This window comes from Symphalangus syndactylus, chromosome 9 (assembly GCF_028878055.3).
Source record: "Symphalangus syndactylus isolate Jambi chromosome 9, NHGRI_mSymSyn1-v2.1_pri, whole genome shotgun sequence".
NCBI classification, from domain to species: domain Eukaryota; kingdom Metazoa; phylum Chordata; class Mammalia; order Primates; family Hylobatidae; genus Symphalangus; species Symphalangus syndactylus.
In genome coordinates, this window is record NC_072431.2 from 42,488,093 (window position 1) to 42,511,149 (window position 23,057).

The 23,057-nt window shown below is 41.7% G+C and overlaps 1 non-coding gene and 1 pseudogene across 1 annotated transcript; both read left to right on the forward strand.

The window, feature by feature from the left end:
- Positions 1-6,160: 6,160 nt before the first annotated feature.
- Positions 6,161-23,057, forward strand: part of LOC129490645 (uncharacterized) — a 136,570-nt pseudogene continuing 119,673 nt past the window's right edge.
- On the forward strand, positions 6,752-6,939 carry LOC129490947 (U2 spliceosomal RNA). Its single transcript, XR_008660406.1, has one exon. It is a non-coding gene; the product is annotated as a U2 spliceosomal RNA (small nuclear RNA).

A 23,057-nucleotide genomic window follows, 5' to 3' on the forward strand; every position in this document is an offset into this window, starting at 1 on the left:
TGATTCTCCCACCTCAGCCTCCCGGGTAGCTGGAACTACAGGCACATGGCACCATGCCTGGCTAATTTTTTGCACTTTTTGTAGAGAGGGGGTTTCACTATGTTGCCCAGGCTGGGCTGTGGAAATTTTAAAAAATAAGACAACAATGGGCTTGGCACAGTGTCTCACGTCTGTAATTCCAGCACTTTGGGAAGTTGAGCCCAGAGGACTGCTTGAGCCCATGAGTTCAAGACTAGCCTGGGCAACATAGTGAGACTCTGTCTCAAGGAAAAAAAGACAACAATGATGTTTGTTGCACTGATGGATTCTTTCCTTCATGACATATTTCTCTATAGCATGTGATGCCGTTTGATAGCATTTTACCATAGTAGACCTTTCAAAATTGGCATCAATCCGCTCATACGAGGCTGCTGCTTTACTGAGTTTATATAATATTCTAGATTCTTTGCTGTCATTTCAACAATGTTCATAGCATCTTCATGAAGAGTAGATTCTATCTCAGGAAACCACTTTAAGAAGCAACTCTTAATCTGTTCATGTTTTATCATGAGATTGCAGCAATTCAGTCACATCTTCAGGCTCTACTTCTAATTCTAGTTCTTGCTATTTCCATCACATCTGCAGTTACTTACTTCTGTGAATCTTTTTCTTTTTCTTTTTTCTTTCTTTCTTTTTTTTTTTTGAGATGGAGTCTTGCTCTGTCACCCAGGTTGGAGCGCAGTGGCGCGATCTCGGCTCACCGCAAGCTCCGCCTCCCGGGTTCACGCCATTCTCCTGCCTCAGCCTCTCTGAGTAGCTGGGACTACAGGCGCCCGCCACCACGCCCAGCTAAATTTTTGTATTTTTAGTAGAGACGGGGTTTCCTTCTGTGAATCTGGAATCCCTTAAAGTGATCCATGAGGGTTGGAATCAACTTCTCCCAAATTCCTGTTAATGGTGATAGTTTGACCTCCTCCCACGAACCACAAATGTTTTTAATGGGAAATCCTTTCCAGAAGGTTTCCTATTTTTTCCCCCAGATACATCAGAGGAATCACTATCTATGGCAGCTATAGCCTCACAAAATATATTTCCTAAATGATAAAACGTGAAAGGTAAAGTGACTCCTTGATCCATGGAATACAGAATGGATGCTGTGTTAGTGCACATGTAAACAGTATTAATCTCCTCGTACATCTCCCTTAGAGCTCTTGGGTGACAAGGTGAATTGTCAATGAGCAGTAATATTTTGAAAGAAATCCTTTTTTTTTTAAGCAGTAGGTCTCAACGGAAGGCTTAAAACATTTGTGACACCCCGCCGGGTGCAGTGGCTCACACCTGTGATCCCAGCACTTTGGGAGGCCAAGGCGTGTGGATCACCTGAGGTCAGGAGTTTGAGACCAGCCTGGCCGATATGGTGAAACCTTGTATCTACTAAAAATAGCAAAATTAGCTGGGCGTGGTGGCACATGCCTGTAATTCCAGCTACTTGGGAGGCTGAGGCAGGAGAATCACTTGAACCTGGGAGGCGGAGGTTGCAGTGAGCTGAGATCGTGCCATTGCACTCCAGCCTGGGTGATAAGAGCAAAACTGTGTCTCAAAAAAAAAAAGTGGTAACCATGCTATAAATAGATGGATGTGCTATCATCAAGGCTTTGTACTTCCATTTATAGAGCACAGGCAGAATATGTGAAGCATAATTCTTAAGGGCCCTAGGATTTTCAGAATGGTAAATAAGCATTTGCTTTGACTTAAAGTCACCAGCTGCATTGGCTCCCCCAGAAGGGGTCCGCATGTCCTTTGAAGCTTTGAACCCAAGCATTGACTTCTTTTCTCTAGCTATGAAAGATCTAGAGGGCACCTTCTTCTAATATAAGCCTGTTTCATCTACACTGAGAATGTGTTATTTAGTGTAGGCACCCTCATCGATGATCTTGCTAGATCTTCTGGATAACTTGCTGCAGCTTCTATATCAGCACTTGCTCTTTCACCTTGCATTTTTATATTAGGGAGATGGCTTTCTTTAAATCTCATGAGCCAACTTCTGCTAGCTTCAAATTTTTCTTCTACAGCTTTTTCAGCATTCTCAGCCTTCATAAAATTGAAGTGAGTTAGGGCCTTGCTCTGGATTAGGCTTTGACGCAAGAGAATATTGTGACTGGTTTGATCTGTCCAGATCACTCAAACTTGCTCCATCTCAGCAATGTTTGTTTTGCTTTCTTATCATCCATGTGCTCAATGAAGTAGCACTTTTCATTTCCTTCAAGAACTTTTCCTTTCTATACATAACTTGGCTAACTATTTGGCACAAGAGGTCTAGCTTTTGGCCTACCTTGGATTTTTTTTTTTTTCTTGAGATGGAGTCTCACTCTTTCGCCAGGCTGGAGTGCAGTGGCGCAATCTTGGCTCACTGCAACCTCTGCCTCCCAGGTTCAAGAGATTCTCCTGCCTCAGCCTCCCGAGTAGCTGGGACTACAGGTGTGTGCCACCACGCCCACCTAATTTTTGTACTTTTAGTAGAGACAGGGTTTCACCATGTTGGCCAGGATGGTCTCGATCTCTTGACCTCGTGATCTGCCCGCCTCGGCCTCCCAAAGTGCTGGGATTCTATCTTGGCTTTTGACATGCCTTCCACACTAAGCTTAATTGTCTCTAGCTTTTAATTTAAGGTGAGAGACATGTGACTCTTTCTTTCACTTGAACACTTACAGGTCATTGTAGAGTTATTCATTGGCCTAATTTCAATATTTTTGTGTCTCAGGGAATGGGGAGGCCCAACAAGAGGGAGAGATAGGAGACTGGTTGTTGAAGAAGTCAGAACACATACAACATTTTATGGATTAAGTTAATCATCCTCTATGGATGTGGTTTATGGTGCACCAAAACAATTACATGGTAACATCAAAGATCGCTGATCACAGATCACCAAAACAGATAAAATAATAATGAAAAAGTGTGAAATATTGTGAGAATTACCAAAATATAACACAGAGACACAAGTGAGCACTTGCTGTTGGAAAAATGGCATCAGCAGGCTTGCTTGATGCCAGGGTTGCTGCAAATCTTCAATTTGTAAAAAACGCAGTATCTGTGAAGTCCAATAAAGTGAAATGCGGTAAAATGAGGTATGCCTGTATTGCTTGTTTGGAGACTTTATAAAAATGGAAGCATATAGTATGAATATACAGTTGGCCCTCCATATCTGCTGGTTCTGCATCCACTAATACAACCAACCATAGATCAAAAACATATTTAAAAACCCAATATGACAATAACAATACAAATTTAAAAATATGGTATAGCATAGCATTTACATTGTATTAGGTATTATAAGTAACGTAGAGAGACTTTAAATTATACAGGAGGATGTGTGTAGTTTATATGCAAACACCAGTTTATAGAAGAGACTTGAGCATCTGCGGATTTTGGTATCTGCGAGGGCCTGAAACCAATCTCCCATGGATACTGAGGGATGACTCCACACCAGTGTACCTGTCTATGTCACTGGTGATGGACATTTGGTTTGTTGCCAGTCTGGGGCTATTATTAGCAAGCTGCTATGAACATTCTTGTGCATGACTCCTGGCATGAGTGTATACGCATTTCTTTAGGGTAAATATATGGCTAGGAGTAGAAATATTGGGTGATAAAGCTGGGCACGATGACATGTGCCTGTATTCCCAGCTCTTCACGTAGCTTGCTGGAGCCAGGAGTTTGACAGCAGCCTGGGCACCATAGGAGACCCATCTCAAAAGAAAAAAAAAAAAACAGAAACGTTGGGTGATAGAGTACGTAAATCCTCATCTTGACTATAGAATATTTTCCAAGTGGATTCTCCATGTACATCCTTACCAGCAATTTAGAAGAGTTCTCCCTGTTCCACATCCAAAAAAGGATCCTTCATTTTGAGATAATATCCTTCTGTATGAAAAATACTTTTATAAAAACTAAGAAATAATGATGGTTGAGTTAACAGATTGCTCTTTTTACATGCCAAAATAAAAGATCTACTAGTTCCATTTAGGAACTTCTAAGCTTTTCCCCTGAAATTCTATTGGATCATGACATCTCAAATGCTGTAAACCATTGCTGCACAGAACACACACAATGTAGATTGTCCTTTTTTTTTTTTTTTCTTGAAACGGAGTCTCATTCTTGTTGCCCAGGCTGGAGTGCAGTGGCACCATCTCAGCTCACTGCAACCTAAACCTCCTGGCTTCAAGCAATTCTCCTGCCTCAGCCTCCTGAGTAGCTGGGATTACAGGCATGTGCCACCACAGCTGGCTAATTTTTGTATTTTTATTAGAGACGGGGTTTCATGTTGGTCAGGCTGGTCTCAAGCTCCTGATCTCGTGGTCCACCCGTCTCGGCCTCCCAAAGTGCTGGGATTACAGGCATGAGCCACCGCACCTGGCTCTTTTTTGTTTTTTTAACATCAAAAACCACTTAATGTATATAGTAGTCAGCCTCCAAGATGGTCCCCAGTGCACCTCCTTTCTTGGTATTCATGCCTTTGTGCAGACTATTCCCACATATTAGGTAAGGGCTGGTTTTGCAAACAATAGAAGTGTCAGTGAATGAGTTCCCAAAACTAGGTCATAAAAGACATTGCTGCTTCAACATTGGTCTTTTGGATCAATCACTCTGCAGGGAGTCAGCCACCATGTGAGGATGCTCAAGCAGCGAGATGAGTAGGCCCACATGGATGAGAACAAATTTACCAACGCCAGCTTGTGAATGAAGTGAATGAGCCCCTTGAATACAGAGCCTTCAGTCTCAGTCAAGCCTCCAGATAATTTCAGTCCCCCAGTCCTTGAGTTTTCCAGCGAAAATCCCAGAAATCATAAAGCAGAAACAAGCCACACCCTTCTGCCCTGTCTGAATTCCTGATTCACAGAAACCATGAGATAATATATGATTATTTTTGGTTTGAGCCACCAAGTTTGGGGATAATTTGTTACACAGCAAGATATAACTGATACAACTCACATGACCATCTAGGAAGGTCAAAAATTGGCCCAAAATTTGGATTTTTGAATGACTTCACACAGCATTATAAAGATCTAGTACTTCTATTTAGGCCTTAATTTTTTTTCTGAGTCCAATTATGCCTCTAGATTTAATTACAAGTTTAGAAGAACTAGAAGTGACATGGAGACATGTTAAACAAACACACTGCAGAGAATATAGGAAACTCTAAAGGACAAATTACTCATTTTCTTCAATCAATAATTGAAAAAACAAGATGAGGAGGGGAACCTGTAAATTAAAAGAGACGTAAGAATAGGTTGTATTCTTCCCAATAACAGATGCTGTCTCCTATAGGGAAAATTACACTTCCCGTCTCTCTGCTGACATCAGCTTTGACCATGTGGTTTGCTTTGACCAGTGAAATGTGAGCAAATGTGATGGTTGATCGCTACCTCTGAGCAGAAACTTTAAAAGACATTGTGTGTTTCAGCCATTCCTCATTTCCATCTGCCAGGAACTGGGCATATCCCAAACACAGACTGTTTCTTTAGCCTGTAGCCAGGAGTGAAGAGGATGCAGGGCTGACTCACAGTGGGAACTCACGTGAGCAGGAAATAAATCTGGGTTGTTGTAAGCCACTCCAATTCTGAAGTTGTCTGCTAAACATAACAGCATAACATAATGTACTCTGACTCATATAAGTAATGTTTCAAGTACAATATGTAAACCTTGTTAGGATCTTGACTTATGGGACAATTGAAGAAATTTGAGTATGTACTAGATATTTTTGATGATAATTAAGAAATTGCTATTAATTTTTTAGGTGTGTGGATGGTATTGCAATTAGGTTTAAAAGAACAAAAAGAGGCCGCTCATGCCTGTAATCCCAGTACTTTGGGAGGCCGAGGCAGGAGGATTGTTTGAGTCCAGGAGTTCGAGTACAGCCTGGACAACATAGTGAGACCCCATCTCTATTTAAAAAATAGAGAACAAAAAGAATTCCTATATTTTGGATACATGTTTCAGAGGAAAGGGAGAGTAGGTGAGGGAATATTTGAAACAAGGTTGGCCATGAGTGGACAACTGTTGAGCCGTATGGTAGATATATGTCAGTTTATCATACTATTCTCCCTACTTTTGTGGATGTTCAGAAATTTCCATAATAAAAACTTTTTTTTTTTTTTTTTTTAGACAGAGTCTCGCTCTGTTGCCCAGGCTTGAGTGCAGTGGTGCTATCTCGGCTCACTGCAACCTCTGCCTCCCGGGTTCAAGTGATTCTCCTGCCTCAGCCTCCTGAGTAGCTGGGATTACAGGCGTCTGCCACCACGCCCGACTAATTTTTGTATTTTTATTAGAGATGGGGTTTCGCCATGTTGGCCAGGCTGGTCTTGAACTCCTAACCTCAAACGATCCACCCACCTCGGCCTCCCAAAGTGCTGGGATTACAGGCATGAGCCACCACGTGCAGCCCATAATAAAAAGTTTAAAAGAAAGGGTTTGTTGACATGATTCCCAGAGTTGTCCCTTGACTCCCAAAGGGGTTCAGAAAATATGGGAGCTGGAAGGATGGAGCTGACCACTTAGGTTTATGAGTGTGAGTACACAAAAGAGATGTTTGGGTCAGGCCTCAGGAATAAGGTACTGAGACTGATTATTTTCAGTGAGAAAGAATGTTTCCTTGGGAGCATTACATCGGGTCAGAGCAATATCAGGGAAAGTTTGAGAGCACTGGAGAGCTGTAGGGAGCTGGGGTGTCAGCCTCCACCTCAACTAAGAAATGGGAGAGGTGTGGCGTAAGTAGACGCATTCTCCGCCTATTGGCTAAAAACAAATGTAGTATCTGTTCCTATCAGTTAAAGCATCGAATGTGGTCTCTATGTTCAGGGAATTAAATTAATATTTGGAATTGGGAGACGATTTGAGAGCTTGCTCTCTCCTCTCCATGCCTCAGCATGTAATTGCAATGCTTTCAGGAGTGATGCATTCCTTTTGAGTTAATGACAGATTGTTTTCTTTTGTTCCCCTAGTGTTCTACAAAGTGCTCTAATTCACTGTTAATGAGGCTGCAGACTGCATTTCCTCCATTTGTGCTGCAAAAAATAGTTTCCCCGTAAGTGAAGTTGACAAAGCAGTGGGCTTGAGCTATCTTGCCAGTACCACATCCAAGAGAGTGTTGGACAAGAAGATCACTTGAGTGAGGGGCAGCCTGGGGTGAGGGAGAGAACAGGCTGAGCTAGAAATCCCATGTCAAGGGACTGTGTGCCAGGACATGTGTCCCCAGGAAGCAACAACATGGGCAGCTACAGAGGGGGAAGAAGTTCTCTTGGAGTTACAGAGGCAGGAGCAACCTCGGTGAGAGCACCCAGTGCCCACCCCCTCCACCCCTTATCTAGAGGAGTCAAGTAAAATGACCGTGCCTTTCATTCTGTCTTCCAAACCTAGGGTGGTCCTCTCTGAGAAAGGAGGAGAAGATGGGTATGCAAGAGCAGATATAGCTCCCATCCTTGCCCTTGCTGGACTGGCGGGTACTGGGACGGCGGGGTAGGAGAACAGAGAACTTGGAATTCCCTGCTTTTGACATTTTGTCTTTGTGATTGAATTTTCAAAATGAATGGGATGCCATGTGCGGTGGCTCACGCCTGTAATCCTAGCACTTTGGGAGGCCAAGGCGGGTGGAAGACCTCAGCTCAGGGGTTTGAGACCAGCCTGGGCAACATGGTAAAACCCTGTCACTATTAAAATACAAAAAATTAGCTAGGTGTTGTGGTGCATGCCTGTAATCCCAGCTACTCGGGAGGCTGAGGCATGAGAATTGCTTGAACAGGGAGGCAGAGGTTGCAGTGAGCTAAGATAGTGCCACTGCACACCAGCCTGGGGGATAGAGTAAGACTGTCTCAAAAGAAAAATAATAATAATAATGAAACAGAGCATATAGAAATGGGACTGGGAAGTTACGGAATTGAATGCAGACACCATTAAGACATCAAGGGAGCCTAATGCCCAGAGTAAAGCAGGGATTCCACAAGAAGAAGCTGAGAGTAGTCAAATAGTTTCATGCTTACACCCCAATGAGTTGTTGCTCCTCAATTATTATAGGGTTTCTTCACTTCCCCTATCAATACAACAAAAAACAAAAACAAAACCTTTGGTTAAGATCCACTTCAAACTAGACAAAGCCTGTCTTTGACAATTGCCCTCTGAATCTTTCTTCCCTTCTGCCTTCTGTCCCTCATCCTGCAATAAATCCATGCCCTCCTGCTACCCTCCTTGCAATTAACAAGAGCCAAACTTATGTACCATCAAGGACACTAAAAATAAGTATCTATATTTTCTTCTAATATTTTGCCTACTGTGACCTACTTTCAGTTAAATTTCAAAAGCAAATGAGTGAGATGTGTCCTAAATAAACATGCCTGTGAACTCTGCTGTAGTGTTGGCTGCACAGTTTCTGTACCATAACCAAATACTTGTTTTCTATAGAGAACAAAAATTTAAAAGATTTCCTGTGTTGATATGTTGATATTTAAATTATAAAATTCCACTTGTTTCATCAAAAATCTATTTCTTTGAGGACCGTTTCCCACTGATAATTCTGGTATTAAAGAGCTCTAGTTAGTGCTACCTCTGATGTGCCCAAGTCACATGTAGAATCACTTCCAATCTGCCCACACATCTGAAAACACATTTTTCAGCAATTATAATATCAAGAGCTGTGAAGCTTCCTTGCAAACAGAGCATTGTATCAGCTGATGTTATTTTAATCATTCACTTTCAATGAGGCACCTATGAATATCTTTAAAAATCAGAGTCAAAGGTAGACTGTCACCTAAAAAAAAAGTCAAGTTGTGGTTTGAGGGTTTTACCGACATTAGGAAATTATTGTAATAATTTAAATACTTCAGCTTAAACAGCAAGATATATGTTTGTGCTTTCAAAGTGAGTTCTAATATTCACCCTAGCAGTTGCTAATTAACATTTGAAGTAGTCTAATGGGGAATAACACTCCAGGGGGCGGTTTGTTAGCATTTAACGGCCCTAATCAGCACCTTGGACTTGGAATCTATAGCTACTACAGCTCCTTCAACTATTCCTTTCTGAATCTACACTAGTGAATTTATTGTTTAGCGTAAGAGATGTTAGAATTAACTTCTTAGGCTGGGCGTGGTGGCTCATGCCTGTAATCCCAGCACTTTGGGAGGCCGAGGCAGGAGGATCACTTGAGGCCAGGTGTTTGAGAACAGCCTGGGCAACGTAGTGGAACCCCATCTCTACAAAAAATAGAAAAAGTTAGTCCAGTGTGGTAGTGTGTCCCTGTGGTCCCAGCTACTGTTTTGGGTGAGCCCAGAATGGTACTCCAGGCTTAGGTGTTTGTTTAGTATTGTGCCTGCCACTGAAGGCAGTGCCCAGTTGTTTGATCCACTGGATTCTGCTCTGGGGCATTGTGGCGTCTAGTTCAAGTGAATACTTCATGGAAGACTATGGCCAGAGAGTCTGGAGCTCACCAAGCTTATGAGGCTGATTTGCCTGACTCAGACTTGTTTGCTGACAGGCCCAAGACTCACTTTCATGGACCTCATCACCCAGGGACCATGTGCAGGGGCAGAAGATCCAAGCTCCCATGACTCAAAGGGGTGAAGGCCCCAGCAAGGCACTAACAACAGTGTACCACCAAACTGATTTGAACAAGTTAACAACATTTAACTATCCACAAGTAGTTACCATGAGATGTATTTAATAATAATTTTTAAAAGAGGGCTAAATAGGAAAAAAAAATCTACATGTGATGGTCAAAATTCAAGGAAGATTTATAGAAAAACATGTGGTTTTGTCTATATAATAATAATAGAATTATATGGGGCTTACTATGTGCCAGTAACTATTCTAAGCCACACCTTAGTAAAGACATACTATTATCTTAGTATTATTATTACTTTAGAGACAGAGTTTTCCGTGTTGCCCAGGCTGGCCTTGAACTCCAGGGCTCAAGTGATTCTTCTGTCTCAGCTTCTTGTATTCAGAAACCAAGGGACTACAGGTGTGCACCACCGTGCCCAGCTCATCACATTATTATTCCCATCTTACTGATGAGGAAACTGAGGCACAAAATGTGACTTGTCCTAGATTCTACAGATCAGGTAAGTGGGGGAGCAATGATTTGAATTCAGGCAGTCTGACTCTGGAATCCAGGCTTGTACCTGCTTTAGATACCATAGTTTCCTTTCTGAAGAATAACAGCTGGTATGTGACTAGAAGCCACAATAGGAATTTATAGGGTTAAAGAAAACTGGACTTGCTATAAAAGCCCAGGGGAAAACTAAGGAATTCTGAGGTTTTCCTTGACTTCAGAAAAGGCTCTTACCCACAAGAGATTTTTTTTCTGTCAAGCATCATTTCAGCAGCAGACTTCTGTGATGAATTAAAAATAAAGATCTGTCACTTGGTTGACTATGTGTATAACAGTTTTCCTAGACGCAACAAAACTGTGGAATTTTAGAAGGCTTTGAAGAGAAAGGCAGACAACTTGCCTCTCTCTTTTCCATATTTGACTTCCTTTCTTTTTATATCTCCCTATAATGTCTTATACCAGAACAAACATTCACACGTGAAGTTACTGATCTAAGTCACAGCAAAACATTCATGTTTTTCTATGTTCCTTTCAGCCTCTCAGTGAGGGCAAAAATTGGGATAATCTGATTACTGGCATGGTTATTTGGTGAACTCTTCACCGGCAGCTGTAAACCTGATCTTGCATCTTTCCTTTGCAAGTTCCTCTCTGGCCATGGCTCTTAGAGGGGACATAAACTACCAGCCACAACCATCATTCTATGGATTTTTTTTTTAAACCAATTTACTCACCTTAATTCCTGCAACAGAATTTTATCCACATATTAAATAAGCGAGTGTTTGGAGGTCCACTCAGGGCCCCTTCCCATTTTCCTGTCACTAAGGCAACGTGGTACTCATCAGCAGCAGCCCTGTCTCCTCAACTAGCTCCGTGTATACTCAGGATCCTGGTGAATGACTCATTCAACCACATTACACAGAGCTGTAGAAAACTGACCCTGAGCATAGCAGACTAACAATAGTTTTGGAGGCTGCCAGATTCCAAAACTTTTAGAGGTTCTAAGATATTTAGGGTTCTTGTAACTGTTACTTAGAAAGTTGTCAAGTATTTTTAAAAAAAATCCCCAGTGTTTGCACATACCAGGTTGTTTTTATGTAAAAGTATAATAGTTAAATAATGTATTCATCAAATTTGAATTGAGTATTAGGAATTAATTCCAATGCAAGAAATTTAAGAGGAAAAAGATATAGACCCTGCCAATCTGCTCGGCTGTTTTGGTTGCAGGTGATAGTAACTCAACTTAAAATAGCTTAAAAAAAAAAAAAAGGAAATGTATTGACTCATGTGACTGAAAAGTCTGGGTGTAAATTTCAGGCATGACTGGATCAAGAGGACTCAAATGATCTCATTAGGACTCCTTTTTCTGTTTTCATCTCTGCTCATCTTTGCCTCTGTTTGTGTGCTGGCCTCATTTTCTCTTACCAAAGATAGCTTCCTCCAATATAACCTGAATGAATGGCTATAAGAAGCTCCAGCTTAGATCATTTTTGGAGCTCAAAGAAGTACAGGAATAGAGATCATCTCTCAATAAGAATCCACTTATCAAAAATCAAGAAAGATATTGATTGGCTCTACTTGATCACATGCCCATCTGACTGACCAATCCGGTTAGGGAAATGAAGTCCTCAGATTGGCCACACTTTGATTACCTGCTTCTCCTTTGGATGAGGAGGGTTTACTAGCAGTTGTACAACATGAAATATGTTTTCTACACAGGGAAAGGAGCAAATGATGGACAAAAAGAACAGATATTCATTGTGGTAATCTGCCTCCAGGATGGCCCCAAATGATCTCCACCTCTTCATATAGTCCTGTGTCACTTAACAACAGGGATACATTCTGATAAATGTGTCCATAGATGATTTTGTCATTGTGTGAATGTCATAGAATATACTTACACAAAGCTAGATGGTACAGCTCACTACACACCAAGGCTATATGGTATAACCTATCGCTCCTAGGCTACAAATCTGTATAGCATGTTACTGTATTGTAGGCAATTGTAACATAATGGTGAATGTTTATGTATCTAAACATATCGAAACATAGAAAAGGTACAGTAAAACTATGGTATTTTGATCTTATGGGATTACTATCTTATTTGTATCCCATTGCTAATGGAAATATTGTTAAGTGGTACATGACCATATTTACACATTCTTGCATAATCTTCTCGTACATGGAATCACGGCTGGCCTGCATGACCAATAGAATATGCAGAAGTGGTGGTGTGTGACCTTCACGGCTAGGTCATAAAACACATTGATGCTTTCATTGTGCTCTGTCCTATATTACTGGCTCTGAAGGAAGTCAGCCACCATGTTGTGAGGACACCCAAGCAGCCCTGTGAAGCAATCCATGTGGAGAGTGTATTAGTCCATTTGCCTTGCTATAAAGGAGTACCCAAGACTGGATAATTTATGAGGAAAAGAGGTTTATTTTGGCTCATAGTTCTGCAGACTGTACAGGAAGTGTGGTGCTAGTATTTGCTTCTGGAGAGGGCCTCAGGAAACTTATAATCATGGCAAAAACCTACGAGCCAGTGTGTCACATGGCGAGGGAGGGACCAAGAGAGAAGGAGATGCTAGGCTCCTTTTTAAACAAGGAGATATCACATGAGCTCATTACTGTGGGGAGAGCACCAAGTCATTCATGAAGGATCCACACCTGGGAGCCTCCCACCAGGCTCCACCTCCAGCCTTGGGAATCACATTTCAACACGAGATTTAGAGGCCACCATCATCCACACTGTATCAAAAAGGAACTGAGAACTTCTGCTAACCTCTTGTACCAACTTGCTAGAAATTTGGGTGAGCCATCTTGAAAGTGGATTTTCCAGCCCTAGGCAAACCTTCAGATGACTGCAGCCCTGGCCTACATGTTGGCTGCAACTTCATAAGAGACTTAGGTCCTAAAACACTCAACTAAGCTGCTTCTGAGTTCTTGAACCATAGCAGCTGTGAGTTAATAAATGTTTATTGTTGTTTAAACCAGAAGGTTTTGGGGGGTAATTTGTTACTCAGGAATAGATAATGAATATAGTCACTACATTTGCTTTCAAATAACTCATGGCCTAGTCTGCAGACATAGACATTTAAATGACTAATTCTAATTTGTGGGTGGGGTAGGAAGATAGAGGGGGGGGTAGCAGAGAGACTTTGTGAAGGTTTTATAGAGGAGACCACCTCTGAGCTGGACTTTAAGGATGAGCAGGAGGAGGAAGGGAAATCTAGACCAAACGAACGTCATATACTGAAGCTTGAAAGTGAATCACATTCAGGTAAATGCAAATGGAAGAGTGTGGTTGTAGTTAAGGCACCAGTCCATCAGAATCACATAGAGGGCTTAAAAAGTACAGATACTCAGACCCTACCCCTCAGAAATCTGATGATTAGGAAACACTGGTTAGGATTTCCTAGTTTTTTGGGTTTTGGTTGGTTAGTTAGCTGGTTACTGGGAAGGGTGTGTCTGCAGCAGGTTTCTCAGTAGGGTCTCTGGACCACATGCTACAGAAAGCAGGAAATGTAGGCTCTCTGGAAATCCAGGGGCCCATGACTCACCTGTTCATACATATTTACACTCTGTAAGCCCCTGGAGACTTGGACACCATCAAATTTTGTGGGTGCAGTGAAATCAATGCTTAGAGAGAAATTTATAGCATTGAATGCATATATTAGAAAAGGAGAAAGATCTAAAATCAATAATCTAAGCTTCCACCTTAGGAAACTAGTAAAAGAAGAGCATATCAAATTTTAAGTAAGCAGAAAAAATAAATAATAAAAACTAGAGCAAAAACCAATGAATTAAAAATAAGAAGTCAATAGTGAAAATCAACAGAACCAAAAGCAATGGATAAGCTTTTACCCAAGCTAACTAAGAAAAAAAGAGAGAAGATATAAATTACTAATATCAAAAATGAAAGGGGGACATCACTACAGATACCATAGACATTAAAAAGATAATAAAAACTATCATGAACAACTGTATGCCCACAAAATTGATAATCTAGATGAAACAGACCAATTCCCTGAAATATACAATCTGCCAAAATGTACACAAGAGGAAATAGGCCATCTGAATAGGTCTATGTCTATTAAAGAAATTAAATCAATAATTAATAACCTTTCAAAACAAAAAGGACCAGGACTTGATGGGTTCACTGGTGGATTCTACCAAACATTTAAGGAAGAAATTATACCAGCTATTCACAATCTGTTCCAGAAAATAGATGCAGAGGGAATAGTTTCTAACTCATTCTATGAGGCGGCATCACCCTAATACCAAAACCAGACAAATATGTTACAATAAAAGAAATCTAGGCCGGGCGCGGTGGCTCATGCCTGTAATCTCAGTACTTTGGGAGGCCAAGGCGGGTGGATCACCTGAGGTCCGGATTTCGAGACCAGCCTGACCAACATGGAGAAACCCCATCTACTAAAAATACAAACTTAGCCAGGCGTGGTGGCGCATGCCTGTAATCCCAGCAACTCTGGAGGCTGAGGCAGGAGAATGGCTTGAACCCGGGAGGCGGAGGTTGCTGTGAGCCGGGATCGTGCCATTGCACTCCAGCCTGGGCAACAAGAGCGAAACTCCGTCTCAAACAAAACAAAACAAAACAAAACAAAACAAAACAAAACAAGAAATCTACAGACCAACCCTTCTCATAAACATACATGCAAAAATCCTCAACAAAATATTAGCAAGTCAAATTCAACAATGTATAAAAGGAATTATACACTATGACCAAGTGGGATTTAACCCAGTTATGTAAAGTTTGTTCAACATTTGAAAATAAATTAATATTGCCTATTACATCAATGGCTAAAGAAGAAAAGGATCTCATGATCTTATCAATAGATGTGGAGAAGCATTTGGCAAAAACCCAACACCCATTTATAATAAAAACTCTCAGCATACTAAGAATAGAGTGGAACTTTCTCAACTTAATAAATAACATCTACAAAAAACCTGAAACTAATATATTTAATGGTGAGAAACTTGATGCTTTCCCACTAAGATCAGGAACAAGACAAGGATGTCCCTTCTAACCACTGCTTTTTAATGGAAGTCCTAGCTAATTCAGTGAGACAAGAAAAGGCAGTAAAAGAAATATAGATTAGAAAAGAATAAATAAGGCCGGGCACGGTGGCTCATGCCTGTAATCCCAGCACTTTAGGAGGCCAAGGTGGGCGGATCACCTGAGGTCAGGAGTTTGAGACCAGCCTGACCAAAATAGAGAAACCCCGTCTCTACTAAAAATACAAAATTAGCTGGGTGTGGTGGTGCATGCCTGTAATGCCAGCTACTCGGGAGGCTGAGACAGGAGAATCGCTTGAAACTGGAAGGTGGAGGCTTCGGTGAGCCAAGATCACACCATTGCACTCCAGCCTGGGCAACAAGAGCGAAACTCCATCTCAAAAAAAAAAAAAAAAAAGAAAGAAACGGAAAGAATAAATAAAACTATCTTTGTTTGCAGATGACATAATTGTGTATGTAGAAAATCCAGAAGAATTGACAATAATAACAACAAAACCTCCTGGAACTAGTAAGCAATTATAGCACGGTTACAGGATACAGGATACAAGGTTAATATGCAAAAGCTAACCACTTTCCTATATATCAAAATGATACAGCGGAACTAAAATATATTACCATTTACATTAGCACCCCCCAAAATGAAATAGTTAGGTATAAATCTAATAAAATATGTGCAAGATCTATATAAGAAAAACTATAAAATTCTACTGAAAGATATCAAAGAATAAGTAAATAGAATAACTAAATAAATGGAGTGCTATTCCATGATCATCTTAGTCTTAACTTAGTAAGATTATTCATGATCATGAAATTAAGAATTAAGATGGATTAAATATTTTCAGGATGTCAGTTCTTCTCAACTTTATAGATTCAATACAATTCCAATAAAAATCACAGCAAGTTATTTTGTGGATATTGACAAATTAATTCTAAAGTTTACATAGAGAGGCAAAAAAACAAAACAAAACACAACAAAACAAAACAAAAAAAGAAACCAGAATAGCAAACATAATATTAAAAGAGAAGAACAGGCTGGGTACAGGGGTTCATGCCTGTAATCTCAACACTTTGGGAGACCGAGGGGGGTGAATCACCTGAGGTCAGGAGTTTAAAATCATCCTGGTCAACAGAGTGAAACCTCATCTCTACTAAAAATACAAAAATTAGCCGGGTGTGGTGGCACACGCCTGTAATCCAAGTCACTTAGGAGGCTGAGGCAGGAGAATTCCTTGAACCTGGGAGGCAGAGGTTGCAGTGAGGCGAGAGCATGCCACTGCACTATAGCCTGTGTAGCAATAGTGAAACTCCACCCCAAATAAAAAAAAAAAAAAAAAAAAAAGAAGAACAAAGTCAGAGAACTGACATTCCCTAACTTCAAGACTTACTATAAAGCTACAGTAATTAAGATAGTGCAGTACTGATGAAAGAATAGACAAAGAGATCAATGGAACAGAATAGAAAGCCCAGAAATAGATCCACATAAAAATAGTCAGTTGATCTTTGACAAAAGAGCAAAGACAACATAATGGAGCAAAGATAATCCTTTCTTTTTTTTGAGATGGAGTCTCGCTCTGTCACCCAGGCTGGAGTGCAGTGAAGCAATCTTGGCTCACTGCAAGCTCCACTTCCTGGGTTCATGCCATTCTCCTGCCTCGGCCTCCTGAGTAGCTGGGACTACAGGTGCCCGCCACCACGCCTGGCTAATTTCTTTTGTAATTTTTTTTACTAGAGATGGGGTTTCACCATGTTAACCAGGATTTTCTCAATCTCCTGACCTCGTGATCCACCTGCCTCGGCCTCCCAAAGTGCTGGGATTACAGGCGTGAACCACCGCGCCCGGCCCCAGAGATAATCTTTTCAACAAATGGTACTGGAATGACTGGACATCCACAAGCAAAAAAAATAAAATAATAATAATCTAGACACACACCTTACACCTTCACAAAAATTAACTCAAAATGGATCAGGGGTGTAGATATAAAGTTCAAAACTATAAAACTCCTAGAAGATAACTTAGGAAGAAAACTAGATGACCTTGAATATAGTGGTGACTTTTTAGGTAAAACACCAAAGGCACAACCCACAAAAGAAATAATTTTTAAGCTGGACTTCGTTAAAATGAAAAACTTATTCTTTTTGCTCTGCAAAAGACAATGTCAAGAGAAAAGAAAAGACAAACCACAGATTTGGAGAAAATATTTGCAAAGGACACATCGGATGAGGGACTTTTATCCAAAATAGACAAAGAATTCTTAAAACTAAACCAGAAGAAAATGAATAACTTGATTAAAAAATGGACAAAAGATCTGTTATGGTTAGAGTGCAGTTTGTCCCCACCAAAACTCACGTTGAGGCTTAGACCTCAATGGGACGGTGTTGGGAGATGGCGGATTTAAGAGGTAATTAGGTTGTTAAGATAGATTAATGTCTTTCTTGAGAGACTGTGTTAGTTCTCCCAGGAATGGATTAGTTCCTTGCAGAGCTGGTTGTTACAGGGAGGTTGCCTCTTGTATTTTGCCCTTTGTCACATTAGCCTAGCTCCCCTTTCATTTCTCCTCCATGTTTTGATGCAGCATGAGGCTTCACCAGAAGCCACCAGATGTGACCACCCAATTTTGAACTTCCCAGCCTGCAGACCAGTGAGCTAAATAAACCTCTTTTCTTTATAAATTACCCAGTCTTAAGTATTCTGTTATAGCAACACAAAACAAAATAAGACAAGATCTGAACAGACATATCACCAAAGAACATATACAGATGGTAAGTAAGCATGTGAAAAGATGTTCAACATACGTCATTAGAAAATTGCAAATTAAAATACCAGTGAGATACCACTATATACCTATTAGAATAGCCAAAATTCAGAACACTGACAATGCCAGATGCTGTTGCTGATGTGGAACAACAAGAATTCTCATTCATTGCTGGTAGGATTTCAAAATGGCACAGCCACTTTGGAAGACAGTTTGGCAGTTTTTTAAACGATTAAAATATTTGATACTTGTCCAGATAAATTGAAAACTTATATCTACAGAAAAACCCAGGCCAGGTGTGGTGGCTCACACCTGTAATTCCAACACTTTCGAAGGCTGGGGTGGGGGATTGCTTGAGCTCAGGAAATTCAAGACCTGCCTGGGGAACATTGTGAGAATCTTTCTCTACAAAAAATAAAAAATTTAGCTGGGCATGGTGGCATGTGCCTGTAGTCCCCAGCTATTCAGGAGGCTGAGGTGGGAAGGTCACTTGAGCTTGGGGAGTTCGAGGCTGCAATGTGCTAATGTAGGTTCATGAATTGTAACAAAAGCATCACTCTTGTGGGGGATGTTCATAGTGGGGGAGGTTGTGCTTGTGTGGAAACAAGGGTTATATGAAAACTCTCTATTCTTCCTGCTTAACTTTGCTGTGAAACTAAAACTGCTCTAAAAAATAAAGTTTATTAATTTAAAAAAAAGGAGAGTGGAAATTCCCAGTTTAACATCCATATCCTTAAGCCTACATTTGAGAAAGTATTTTCTTGCCTTTACTAATTACAAGTTGAAACGAAGCAAGAGAGCACCCTCCTCTCTTTTGGGGTGCACCTGCAATGTAGGGACTGTCTGAGGAGTAGTAGTCATTTCATTTCTATTGATAAGCTCTCTGGGGAGCAGTCAGATGATAAGTGGAGAATGGCATATGGAAGGCTTCTGACGCAAATGACCTTTCATGTTCCTGGGCTACCATATAGCTACAGGGAGCTCTGCACTTGGCAGAGCGGGATCACAGAAAAGAAGTGCAAAGAAGGGAGGAGGGAGGGAGGGGCATAATAGTTTAGTCTAACTGTAACCAAACTTTATAAAAATTAAATTCCAGAGAGAGATTATCAGACAATTACTTGCTTTATAGAAATATTTCAATATTTTGTAAAAACATTTAAAATATTTTAATAGGTAATACACCCGAATATATGGAATAATAAAAGCCAATAGCACACACTATGTTCATTGTTCTGCTTTCCATGTAATTGACTCATTTAATCCTCATTATAATCCTCATTTTACCACTGAGACAATTTAGGGTCACAAACACATAACCACTAAAGGGCAGCAGAGCTGTTTCCAAAGTCATGCTCTTAACTTGACCACTCCCTCAATAAGAAACAAAAAGAATGTTCTCCTCCCCTGAAGACACCATTTCCTGGAGATTCTTCCAGAAGATTGATAATTCAAGGAAACTTCTTTTGCAGATTCATTAAAGTGTGTTTTTCAATAAGCAGTTTGGAGAATGGATTCAAATGCTTCTTTCCATTCACATGGCTAGTTCTGAGCAGCAAACTCTAAAGTCCCCCAGTCGCCTGCAGAGAGGCACTGCCTGTTACATTGCCACCTGTAAGTCCACAGACCCACAAACAAGGGGCTTCTGATTTACTGGGCTTCTCCCTGCTGGTCCACAGAGCAGTTAATCTTCTGCCCCTGGGCAGAGTTTGACAGCTCCCAAGGATCCCATGAAGTACTCTTTTCAAAGTGAAATTCTCAATCACATAAATTTGAAACAGACTTGGTCTGGATCCAGGTACAGATTCCCCACTCCCCCACAGCCCTAGGCAGTAGTTGGCTACACTTCACTTCCTGGGTTTTTTGAGTCCTCTGGTGCAGACTAGTGTTTTCCTTCAATAAAAAAGTGATTTAAAAACCTTCATTCTTCCTGTTTTGAGACTGTGCCAGAGCATAACATTCTGTTTTCACCAAGGAGTACACAAAAATCAGCTGGGGCTCTGTGGCCACCCCCATGGTAGATAATCAGATAAACACTCCATTAGACCTATCCATCTACTTTTGGAAGAATCTTTTACCTTTATCCAATTAGAACTTTTTTTTTTTTTTTGAGACAGAGTCTCACTGTCTTCCAGGCTGGAGTGCGGTGGCACGATCTCTGCTCACTGCAAGCTCCACCTCCTGGGTTCACGCCATTCTCCTGCCTCAGCCTCCCAAGTAGCTGGGACTACAGGTGCCCGCCAACACGCCCGGCTAATTTTTTGTATTTTTAGTAGAGACGGGGTTTCACCGTGGTCTCGATCTCCTGACCTCGTGATCCACCCGCCTCGGCCTCCCAAAGTGCTGGGATTACAAGCATGAGGCACCGAGCCCGGCCCTTCACTTGAAGTTTTATTTTGATTGTTCCTAAGTATTCATTTTCCCTTAGACATTCAGATTATTCCTTATTTTAGATTAGTGCCCACAGGCTCTCCTCACCTCTACTAGGGTGCCTTAATGGTTTTATGATGATGATAATGACAAGGAAAGAGTTTCCTTCTCTTTCTGTAAACCCTAACTAAAAAGAAAAATATGCAAAGAATGTTTTCTACTTGTGGGGCAGTGGTGATAGCAGTAGGAGGCAGGCAAATCCTAGGCAGACGGGGATGAGTCCCTGGTGAAACCCCACCTTCAAATCAAAGACAATTTAAAGCCTGAAAACCAAGCTACAAATCTTGGATAAATCCATGGACTGGATTGAGAACCTCTCTTCCTGTTTGGTGCACTTTCCTCTGATTGATCCCTACCCTTCACCTATTTTTTGTATACCTACCCTTCCTTAATTGATTTTGTACACTGTCATGCCCATCTGTGAGTGGTGCCTTTTTTTAGGCTGTTTTGCATACTCACAAACCAATCAGCACACACTACCCAATTCAGAGTCCATAAAAGCCTCGGACTCAGCTGCACTTTGGGACTACATGACTTTGGGTAGGGGACTGCCCCTTTTGGGTCCCCTCTCCACAGAGAACTGTGCTGTGCTCAATAAAACTCTCCACCCCACTCACTCTTCAGTTGTCAGCATAACCTTGCTGGGTTATGCTGACATAATTCTTCTTGGGTGTAGAACAAGAACCTGGGACCTGCCTAACGCAGGTCCCAAGTAACACTGTAACACTGTAGCCCTCTGCACTCTGCCAGTGCCAGGTAGCTGCCCCATGTGATGGGAAGCAGTGGTGGGGCCAGGCCAGCCCAGGGGGCATGGGCCAGAGCAGGGCAGAGGGACTGAAAGAGCCGTTAATGTGCCCCCATCCACCCCAAGCTACAGATGGTGGGAATGACACCCCTTGGGGCTCTGTGTTTTCTTTTTTGGCATCTCCAAGTTTTCAAGTACCAACGCATCCCCCTTGTCTGGTCACTGGAACCCACTGAGGGAGTCACTTGTGACACACCTGGTTCAGATGCAAACCCCGTGCAGAGCCTGTGGGCTGCTTGGAGCAGCCCGCCCACCATAGCAGCAGCCCACCCGCTGCAGCAGCTGACACACCTGACTGTGTGCTGCGGCCAGGCCCTGTGCTTGCTTGCTCATGCACCCCCTCTTGCTGCAGGCTGAGTACGCAGTTGTGGTGGTCATAGGATCCTGGCCAGGGCACAAGCCAAGCACAGCCTGCCGGGCCGAGTAGGCAGGGTACCTCCAGCGGCGAGTCTGGAGCAGAGTGAGGCCCTGGGCAAGGGTGTCGCCAGCTGCAGAGGTCTCTGGCTGTGAACTGGCACCAAAAAATCCTTCGTCATTTTTTTTTTTTTTTTTTTTGAGACGGAGTCTTGCTCTGTCGCCCAGGCTGGAGTGCAGTGGCGCAATCTCGGCTCACTGCAAGCTCCGCCTCCTGGGTTCACGCCATTCTCCTGCCTCAGCCTCTCCGAGTAGCTGGGACTACAGGCGCCCGCCACCACACCAGGCTAATTTTTTTTTGTATTTTTAGTAGAGATGGGGTTTCACCGTGGTCTCCATCTCCTGACCTCGTGATCCGCCCGCCTCAGCCTCCCAAAGTGCTGGGATTACAAGCGTGAGCCACCGCGCCCGGCCAATCCTGCGTCATTTCTACAGGGGACATTTATGAGGGAAGAAGGTGTATAGTAAATTTCTAACAGCCCTACAGTTTTTAGTAACAATTTCATTTGAAGTCCATTGCTGGTGTTCTCACTTCTAAGTCGGAGCTAAGTATTGGGTACACATTGGGTTTCCATAAAGATGGGAACAATAGACACCGGGGACTACAATAGGGGAAGGAGACGGAGTGGGGCAAGGACTGGAAAACTACCTATTGGGTACTATGCTTACTACCTGAGTGATAGGACCATTGGTACCTGAAACCTCAGTGCTACGCAATATACCCATGTAACAAACCTGCACGTGTATACCCCATGAATCAAAATAAAAGTTGAAATTATATATACATATAAGTTGTAAATATTTATAATGTATAATATATAAAATATATAATCATATATATACAATAAGTCCATTGCTGGGCATCTCATCCTTCTGCGCTCATTTTATCACTGACTGTATTGATATGGAAATCCTTAATGCTGTTTTGGTCATTTTTCCAGGCACATAGTAGGTCTGTACTTCATTGTTCCTTTAGAAGTGAGATCATGTGATTTGCTTTGGCCAGTGGAATATGAGAAGTGATACGTGTCATATCTAGGTGAAAATTTCAAATCCTATGATTCCTCAGGTCTGCTTCTCAGTGCTGCAGTGGTTGTAGGAGTAAATGCTGAGATGGAGACTCCATGGCCTTCATCCTGGAGTAACAGTGACTAGAAGAGCTCCCTTGCAATCTGCAATGGACAGTGAAAAATTACTTTTGTTGTGTTAAGCTGCTGAGGTTTGGGAGATGTTTGTTACTATCTAGCCCTTCCTGACTGATAAAATTCCAGAACAATCACAAATAAATATTGAAGAGCATCGTTGGATGTTTGTCTCAGCCCATGAGTACAAAAATTAAAGTCTGCCTTTACATCTGATTGAGCAATCTCAGATGAAATATCAATTCAATTTATTCACTTAGCAAGTATCTACTGAGGAGCTTCTGTGTACAAAGCACTACACGAAGGGTAAAAAAAATCTGTATTTGGCTGGGTGCAGTGGGGCTTACACCTGTAATCTCAGCACTTTGGGAGGCCAAGGTGGGTGGATCACTTGAAGTCAGGAG